This window comes from Pinus tabuliformis, chromosome 7 (assembly GCF_031772625.1).
Source record: "Pinus tabuliformis cultivar Carrire ecotype Pingquan chromosome 7, CPIR1, whole genome shotgun sequence".
Classification (NCBI taxonomy): domain Eukaryota; kingdom Viridiplantae; phylum Streptophyta; class Pinopsida; order Pinales; family Pinaceae; genus Pinus; species Pinus tabuliformis.
This window is the reverse complement of record NC_142293.1, coordinates 1,249,946,771-1,249,956,224: the sequence shown is the minus strand read 5'-3', so window position 1 is coordinate 1,249,956,224 and position 9,454 is coordinate 1,249,946,771. Positions and strand designations below refer to the sequence as shown.

The window sequence follows — 9,454 nt, the reverse complement described above, 5'->3', positions numbered from 1 at the left end:
AACTAAACTTTATATATATATATATATGAAGTTCAAGTATATATTCCTAGCTTCAGATAAGTTGGTGCAACCCTCCAATCTCTCCACATTTTTTATGATAATATTTGTTGTGTAATAGAGTCCCTGGTCATGTGCAAGTTATCCTCTTTTGTTTTGAGCTACTTTCATCATGGGTGCCCATAATACTTCTTTTCAAGACTACAACAACCAGTTGGCTCTCTATTACAATCCCACAGTTTGAAGATGTTCCAGGCATAGTGTTGCACATAAGAGGATGTCGTAAAGAAGCCTGCACTCAATAAATGAGCACATAAAAATATTGAGAATAACATTATATAAATAATATATCTATATATTGTATTTATTTTTTATTTGATTTTTCAAAACTCAGAATTGGGTCTAGTGACATGGAAGTTGTGATGCCTAAGAAAAAAAATTGAATACACTCTCTGGAAAGTACTTACCTATTCTTTGTGCATACCTCATTGATTCCCGCTAGAGTTGAATCCCTTCCATGGATGATCAATCATTGTAGAAGATGATGCTTCTCTACTTGTTCTATAGTTACCTAGCAAAGTTTCATATGTTAGCGCAATGAAATTTGCTAGAGCATCAAGGTATATGTGCGCAAACAATGAAATAGAGTGTCAAATGTACCTGGCATGGCAGGTAAGGTTGGATGGCCTTGCATATCCCTTTGTTCTTGGTTTATCGCCATGGTTGTGGATTGTTGCATTGCTATAAAAATAAACATACCACATGTTAAAGAATGGTGATGATTAAGTACTCAAATCTAAAACCGTGACTCTATTCAACACATGAAACTAACCTGAAACCATAGACAAAGAATTATTTGATCGATGACGTCCTCGCTTATTGAAGTATTGAAACTCAAATAGTTCATATTCTAATGGATCAACATTTAAATCAATTTCCAAAATATTTGTTTTCTCCTTCTTTTCTTTTTAGGGCTAAGGAAACTCTTATTCCTCTTTAAAAATGAACCAAGAGAACCTAACCCAAGTGTGAAGTCAAAATCCATAATGTGCAAATTATTGGTTTCATCCAAAAAAAATTTAAGCATACCAGTCAACTGGTTTGTCTTCGTCAAAGTAGTAGGAAGGTTATCTAAAATGAGATTTACATGGCTAAACAACTCCTCCCTTGCCAAATGAAGTGCCTCAGCATCTGCATCAACAATATTTGTGGCCATAAGAGTAGCATTGACATCTACATCATGGTTTTGAGTCTCTATATTGATCTCAGGTGGGTCATTGCATATGTTATCCTCTACATGCTAATGAAATAATGGATTTAAATCATCTAAGTGGAAATAAAACTAATTAACCTTTATGGCATGCTTGCAGATGTTTCCATGGATAGACCATAGACATTCACATGTTATAAAATCTATACAATACCAGGTGACAAGGTATTGTTTACCTCAATCTGTTTGATTTCTCGCCCAGTAAGCACGGGTTATGCTCTCATGAGGACAAAAATCAGTATCCAGAATTTTTCTTGCTCGTTCCACTAATGATTCTAGATGCATTTCTCTCTTGTAGTTTTAGAAATCCTTTTTCTTTTAATATTTCCTTGAACTGATAACAAGGTTCAACCATTGTTAGTAGAATATGCAATAACCAATCCATCCTCCTGGCACATGTTTTCCTTCTATCGGATAGAAATGTTTTTTTAGGTAAAAATGGTATGACTCAACAACATTGTTGGTATCCTAATTTTCATGAGGAAACTCCCGACAACCTTTCACCCATATACCTAATTGAAACTAGAACCATGTCAGTCTCACTATATCACCTTTATAGAAGACAAAAATGCATATAATACGAAAAAATTGTTTACTTACGAATCTTATCTCTAGCAACCCAATTCTTATGGAAATAGTCTAAGAACTTCTCTTTATCTGCAAATTTGATAAGAAAAATTGATTGATTTCATCTTCCACTTCATAATTGAGAGTGTGTTTCATAATGAAACCTTACTCACTAAACATATCATTGGATTTTATAGAACTAGTGGCCAACGATTACAGTTTTTACCCAAGCCCTCTGTACACGCCAAACACATAAGATCACATCACAACCTATGATCCTCCTGCCATATTCAATGAATTTTAGTGTGTTATTTTAGAAAAAATGCAAGTTTGGTTATATCATGACAATGTTAAAGTTACTTCAAGGCAGTGATTTTAGCCAATGCACCATCAACCATGAAAGCAGTGACTTTCCAATCAGGATAGGTTTGGAAACACTTGTGTATGAGCTACTCCAACCATATTGCAATATCATCTAATGTGTTTTGTGATGCCACGACCCATGCAATTGACACCCCGCTTTGTTTTTCATCAAATGCCATGAGTGTATACAAATGATACTGTCATATTCAACATTATATAAAGTCAAATACAAGTTATTAATCATATCGAATGTCTGCAACTTAAATCAGTATATTCAATCAATCATTGGCATCTGACTTACCCCATATTTATTTGTATTAATGGTTGAATCCATGGCTATTAAACTATTATGCTATAGCTTGATCATTGTCTCCATCATCCACTTTGCTTGAATCGCTATTATAAAAGGGACCTTCACACCATTGGGCTTTTGGTAAAAGAAAAAAATTTCCCAGTGATTTTGATACCAAAGGTTTACACTCATTTCATCCTTTTTGTGAAGTTGATAATTTCCCTTCACCAACCTATTATAGATATTGACAATATTTTTCTTGCATAAGAATAAATCTCTATCCCGAGCAACCGTATCCATGTCAACATGTCTCTTAATGTGGGTTCTATACACTATATCAACATGCACTCCCAAAAATAAACAACTCTCTACATATGCAAAAACATCCCTTGAAATCTTTGGCCTATGCAAGGTTCTGGTCTCACCTCAAGTGTCACATTAGCCATGACAAGCCCAACCTTCCCCATCTTCATGTTCATACATACTGAAAGTAAGTATTTCTCTATCAGGAATTTCATTCATAACTTTCACAATAAAATGGAATTGGAAACCCCTCTTCTGCACAAATGAGGTCCTTCGTTTAGCTGGAGGATCTCCTCTTTTGTCCTTTGGGCCAAATGAACAATGATAACTACACCAAAAATTTTAAATGTTAGTACATACAAAGAAAGATAAACGTGGTTTCAAAGGATCTAAATAATGCATTTTTTAAATACTCACATTTCATATTACAATGCAATGGTAGCTCTTTGTTTTGGTTCTTTGTTTGTTTTTCGTATGAATTTACATGGAGCAATAGGATTTTCTTCCTCTCCTTTGATAAAGTCAAAAACTCGTCCTAATGGGATTAAGGCAACTCGATCAATACTATTGTTTTTTCGATTTATTTCCGTCCAAACCAAGTCTTTACTAGAGAAGGTCATTTTTCCTTTGAGGTCTTGCACCTCAAGATCCATGATATGTTTCCATTTGGTTCCCTTGCCGATTTTGAACTGATCTGGTCAAACAATATGCAAGAACATCAAAGAAATAGCCTATATAGAAACATGTTAGAAGCAAAGCTATCCGTTCTAAAGAAAAACGACAAAAGCAAATAGATAGAAAATGATACACTAAGATCAATCCTTCCTTAGCTAGCTTATTTATTTTGGACTGGCTATAGCAAATAAAACTTCAAGGTTTGACATGACATGGGAAGTCTCACATATTATACCCAAATCAAGTAGCAATGGTAGCAGAAGCTAGCAAGAGCAGTAGTGGCTACTTTTGTTGTTCACATCCAATAAGTTTAACAGTCTTTATGGGGGAAGAGGTATGCAAGTTGAAAATTTTATTATTATGGATGGTCTACCCTGAGCATAAAGATCGTGCAGTATGAATAGAGATATATAGACCTAAAGCTGAACTTTCAAGCTTAGCAAGTTATCTAGCATATATATAAATATAAAACCTCTTTTATGCTTTTTCTCAGGGTTTGCCTTCTTTTCTTGGGTTTTGATTTAAAGGGGTTGTTTATAGCAAAGTTTGTTGTGAGAACTTGGCTTTGGATTAAATAATTTGTGGAGTGTCAACAGAAATAGAGCAGTTTATTATCCAACATGATATTTTAATTACTCAGATTGCATACTGACAAAAAAAATGTGTAAATGTTGAGTACCACATAATTCCTAGCGGCACTAGTAGAAGCAGGAAAAGATTATAAAATACTCTTGCTTCTTAACCTTACATACCTCATACAAAAAATGAAAAACAACTTTCTAAATTCAGATAAAGAAGCAATCTCTAAGGATCTGCTCCTCTCCCTCTACTTAGAGCCCTATTTGTGCCACTCTTTAATAACAAGTGAGGCATTAATTATGTGGAATGTAGTTCAGTACTCAAGCTAAAAAAACATTGTGGACAGTTAGAGCTCCTTACAATTTAAAGAATTTCGCCTGGTTAATAATATACAAGGTCATTCAGTCAAAGAGACTGGCAAAAACTAGAGTCATGAAGCCTTCTCATCCTCACTGAGAGAAGAAACAATCTGTTAATCTCTTTTGGGAGTGTGGGGTGGAAAAAAATTAACACCTACCAGATCCATTGGAAAGTTGTACTATATGATGACTACATGTTATGAAACCAGCTCACAAAAAGACAGAAAAGAAAGATCAACACCTTAGATATAGCTGTAAAATAACCCAATCGGCTACATCAAAACTTCTTTCACTGTGATGTTGATATGCCTGTTGTTTCATTCGATTTTGCATCAAAGTGGTGTTATCCTTTAAAAGTTGGAGAACTTGTTGTTGATGCTCAATGTGATATTTTACTGCTTGAATCTTTTTATTCTTGATATGTCCTTCTATCTTGAGAGTTTGAGGGGTGTTAATTTCTTCCAATGCATTGCAATATATGGTCGGATTCATTTCTTGATGCTCGATGTGATCTTTCACTTCTTGAACATTTTTCTTATTGATATGTCCTTCTATATTGATAGTTTGAGGAGTGGTAATTCCATTCAATGCATTACAAGATATTGTCGGATTCATTTCTTCTTTCTCTATGTGATCTTTCACTTCTTGAACTTTTTTCTTCTTGATATGTCCTTCTATCTTGAGAGTTTGAGGAGTGGTAATTCTTGTCAATGCTTTACAAGATAAGGTCTAATTCATTTCTTCTTTCTCTAGGGTTGGTTCCTAGTTTATATCCTCTTCTTTTGATGTTTTTTTATCCTTTTCTTCCTCCTCTTCATAATCTATGTAAAATAATTTCTTCTCAGCACATTTATGACCTTTAGTGTATTTGTTATCACAATTGTAACAAAGCCTTTTTTCTCTTTTTTCTTCCATTTTTTGTGGTGTCAACCTTGTAGGTTGTGGAAGGCTAGGAGAAACAACACTTCCATCTTTATAGTTGTGAGGGGTAGACTTCCTTGATGCCATAATTTTTCTTTCCACTTTTCTTGACAACCTGAATGCCTTCTCCAATGAATCAGGTTCCCAAAGATGAACCTCATGTTGAATGTTATCCTTTAAAGTCACTATGGAGACATCAATCCTCTGCTTCTCTAGAATATCATTTTCCCTTCAATTTTTGAAAGTCATCAATATGCTCTTCCATTGAACACTTTTGTTTGAGATTTATCAATTCGCTAAAGAAGGTGTTGTTCTTTGTATCTTCATAATGTGTTATCATTTCCTCCGTGAAAATTGACCACATAAAAAGTGGTTTACAAGAACAAATCCCTTTATACCATAAAAATTGATCTGGTTCTAAATATGAAGATGCAATACGTACCTTTTGTAACAGTTTCACCTCATGTAGATCAAAATATTTCTTCATCTATAGTATCCAATTTACCGGATTCTTGCCATCAAACTTCCTCATATCGCTTTTTCTTGATTTTAGGAGCTCGATCTTGAAACCATTGTAACTCTGTAATTTCAGATCTCCGAGTTCTGAAATTGTGTCTTTTAGTAGCCCTCTGAGTCCTCTTTATAACCCCACAAGTCTGATCAAGATTGGATTCTGCAAGGAAGAGTTATGTCAAATCTCCCACGATGACCTGATTATAGACTGGTTTAGTAGAGTGAACTTGTATGAAGTGCCACGTGTCTCAGTTTCAACCTTAGGACCTAAAACTAATACACAGAAAAATACAGTCCTTCCTATTTCTCCAACTTCTTACGAAATTTCAATTTTATGCTCAAAGAGAAAGTTATGACGATTGTCCCAAGGTCACCTGTTTAGGATGTAATTCAGGAGCCTACAGAAACCCTAAATTTCTTGGACTGTATCTCCAAAAATATAATGAAAAAAGATCTGAAATTCAGGCCCGAGCTTCACCAAAATTTTGGCTCAAATGGGTTTTAATTTCAGAGTCTGAAACTTCGCATAAAAACAAGTATAGCGAAAATTCCACGATGACATGTTTGAGATGGAATTCTGGAGTTTTCAAAAACCCTAACTTCCTCAGATCATATCTCCGAAAATATAGCGAGAGAAGATCTGAAATTTGGACTCAAGGTTCAGAACGATTTCGGATCAAATGGGTTTTTGTTTTAGCTTCTGAAACTTCGTAGCGAAAAAATTATAGTGAAAATTCAACGATGACCTGTTTGGAGCAGTGAAACCCTAGGATTTAAAGCTCTGATACCAAATGTTATGAAACCAGCTCACAAAAAAATAGAAAAGATAGATAAATGCCTTCAAAATAAGCCTATTTGAGGGGGCAACCTCCTTTACATTATACAAATGAACAATTCTTAGATGATACAAATGACAAGACCTCCTTTCTATATATAGGAGTCTAAGGGGTCATAATATAATCAAAGCCGACATAACAATAATAATGTAAGGGCACAACAATAACAATAGTGGGCTTCTATGGGGCACAATAATAACAATATGGGTACTACATGGGCACAACAATATAATAAGGGGTATGCACTAATAATAATAAGGGGCTACACTGGTAGTATAGGGACCTAACATTGCACCTTTGAAATCAAAAGTCACTTTATTGGAAATATGACATTGCATCAGGGTGGAGACCTTGTTTTCTCTTTGAAAAGTGAGGTACACATCAGAGCCCCTTCATTTTATTTAATGACTTATTAAAAAAAATCCCATAGTTAAGACTAATTCCAAGAGTTTCAAGAAAGTTGCAGAAGGTCTAGATCTTGCATTGCAACCAAGCCTCCTTTCAATCAACTAAATCCTGAATTGTTGCAATGTTTTTTTTTTTTTTTTTTTTTTTTTTTTTTGGTATGGAGCAGACCCATATCAAGGAGACTTCCCTGAAGTCATAAAAGAGTTCCTAGAACAAGGGGTAGCTAGGTGCATTGCATTCAATAGCAAGGGCACACTTCTCGTTGGTTAGTACTCATTGCCCCCCTCTCTCTATAAATTTGCTTGTGGGGGTTTGATGTTTAGTTTTTCTTTCTACCCATTCAAATATTTGTGCCAAAATTGCATAGAGTTGGAGATATATTCAGATTATGTTTCATGAATCAGGTTTCCTCATAAATATTAGAAAATTTATGGGCAGTAGTCATCTGTTAAACCTGGCAGAACTAATACAAAGGTGCATGGAAGCATAACTTTGTCCTCAAAAAAACATGTTAAAGGGTTATGGAAAATTATCACATGTTAAAGGGTTATGGAAAATTATCACATATTAAATTTGAATATTTCAATGCCTTTCAAGGGTCATTCTCTGTCATAAAAAGGCTGTAAATATTTTATCTTTCAAATAAAATTCATTTTACAATTTTCTTGTCATAAAAGGGTCCCTTTCAATCTTACAAATGACTGGGTCACATTAAAATGTCTCTTCACAAGGAAGGCCCCACCATCCAATTTTGATGCCTAGTTAGAGTGAAAAGAAAACATGTGCCTGTTTACTATGGGAAATGTACTTTTATTTTATTCTCGGAAAATGGAAAATACCAGTGTTATAGCTTAAATGAAGTATAGTTTAAACTACGTTGTTGATAGTTTTGGTTTGAATTTTGGATGTAGATAAAAGGCATGATAGTGGCGATGGTAGGAGATGGCATAAATGACTCTCCAGCTCTCGTGGCAACAGATGTGGACATGGAAATTTGTGCAGGCACAGATGTTGCCCTTGAAGCTGCAGATATTGTTCTTATGAAAATCAATCTCAAAGATGTGATCACTACAATAGACTTATCAAAGAAAAATCTTGCTCGCATCCATCTTAACTATGTTTGGGCCTTAGGCTACAATGTTCTGGGAATTCCTGTAGCTGCAGGTATACTGTTTCCTTTTACTGGCATTTGTCTTCCACCTTGGCTTGCAGGTGCATGCATGGTTGCATCTTCACTAAGTGTTGTATGCTCTTCTCTTCTTCTTTAATCGTACAAAAGGCCCAAGCAAATCAGATCTCTACACATAGAGATTGTACCACACAATTACTATTCACCATGAAAACTTTATGACCAAATGTCCCAAAGTGTTAGACTTGGAAACTTAGGATGGCCATTTAGGTTTTGATAGCAATCCTCAAAATTCTCAATATGTGATGTTTTTTTTATTTGTTCCACAAACATGCCTATTGGTTGTGGAAAGATTGAAAGAGTTCTATTTGATATCAAACTAACCTTACCTGGAGATATTAGTTCTGTGAATCAGCTAAGTGTAAACTGATGTTCACAAACTAAAACTAGATGCATATTAGTGGTTTGGATGGTTTGAGATGTACACAAAAGCCACTGCAAGAACATTTTGAACGTTACTCCCATATTACAATTGTTTAAATCTTGAGTTGCTATGAGCTTGTTAAAAAGTTAATGGTAATAGTAGTCAGGCATATTTATGATCGATTAGTTTTCAATTCAGTAATAATCCCACAATTGTATTATCAACTAATATTGTGGAGATCACTCATATTGAATCTTTTCCTTAAAATGGTATGTCTTTTTCTTAAAATCTGTCAGATACAAAATGTCACAAAACAAAATCATATACTCCTTTAGATTGAGTCATTTAATAGGATAGTCCATCACAGTTTAGGAGATTTTGATTTATTCCGACACATTATCTTCTTATATAGGCAGTGGCATTGATCACATGACACAAACTGGTCAAATTCCATCAAGGAAATAAGTAATTAAATGCTCTACATGTGGTCATCTTTACACTTAATTGTTGGATGTAAAATAGTTTTTCAAAGTTTACCAAACATTCTGTGTATTTTATTAGATCCAGATTCTTGCCACCTTCTTTGTGCCAGATTAAGTTGTACTTGGTAAGTTGCACGCACTACCAAGATTTAGGCTAGATATCTAGATTAACCACTTTCAGCTTGTGTAAGATCTATATATCTGGGCTTTCACTTTCACTTTCCAGACAAGAAGTTGGCCTTGAACCACCTGTGATTTCTCTACAGCTTTAGTCAAGACTCAAGATAGATTTTCATGATTGACAGAACAAGCATCAAGAGCAGGTCAGGGAAAATA

At 34.7% G+C, this 9,454-nt stretch overlaps 1 pseudogene; it reads left to right on the top strand.

Annotated features, from left to right (window-relative positions):
* The first annotated feature begins 8,015 nt into the window (after positions 1-8,015).
* On the top strand, positions 8,016-8,351 carry LOC149251903 (copper-transporting ATPase HMA4 pseudogene; annotated as a pseudogene).
* The last annotated feature ends 1,103 nt before the right edge of the window (positions 8,352-9,454 follow it).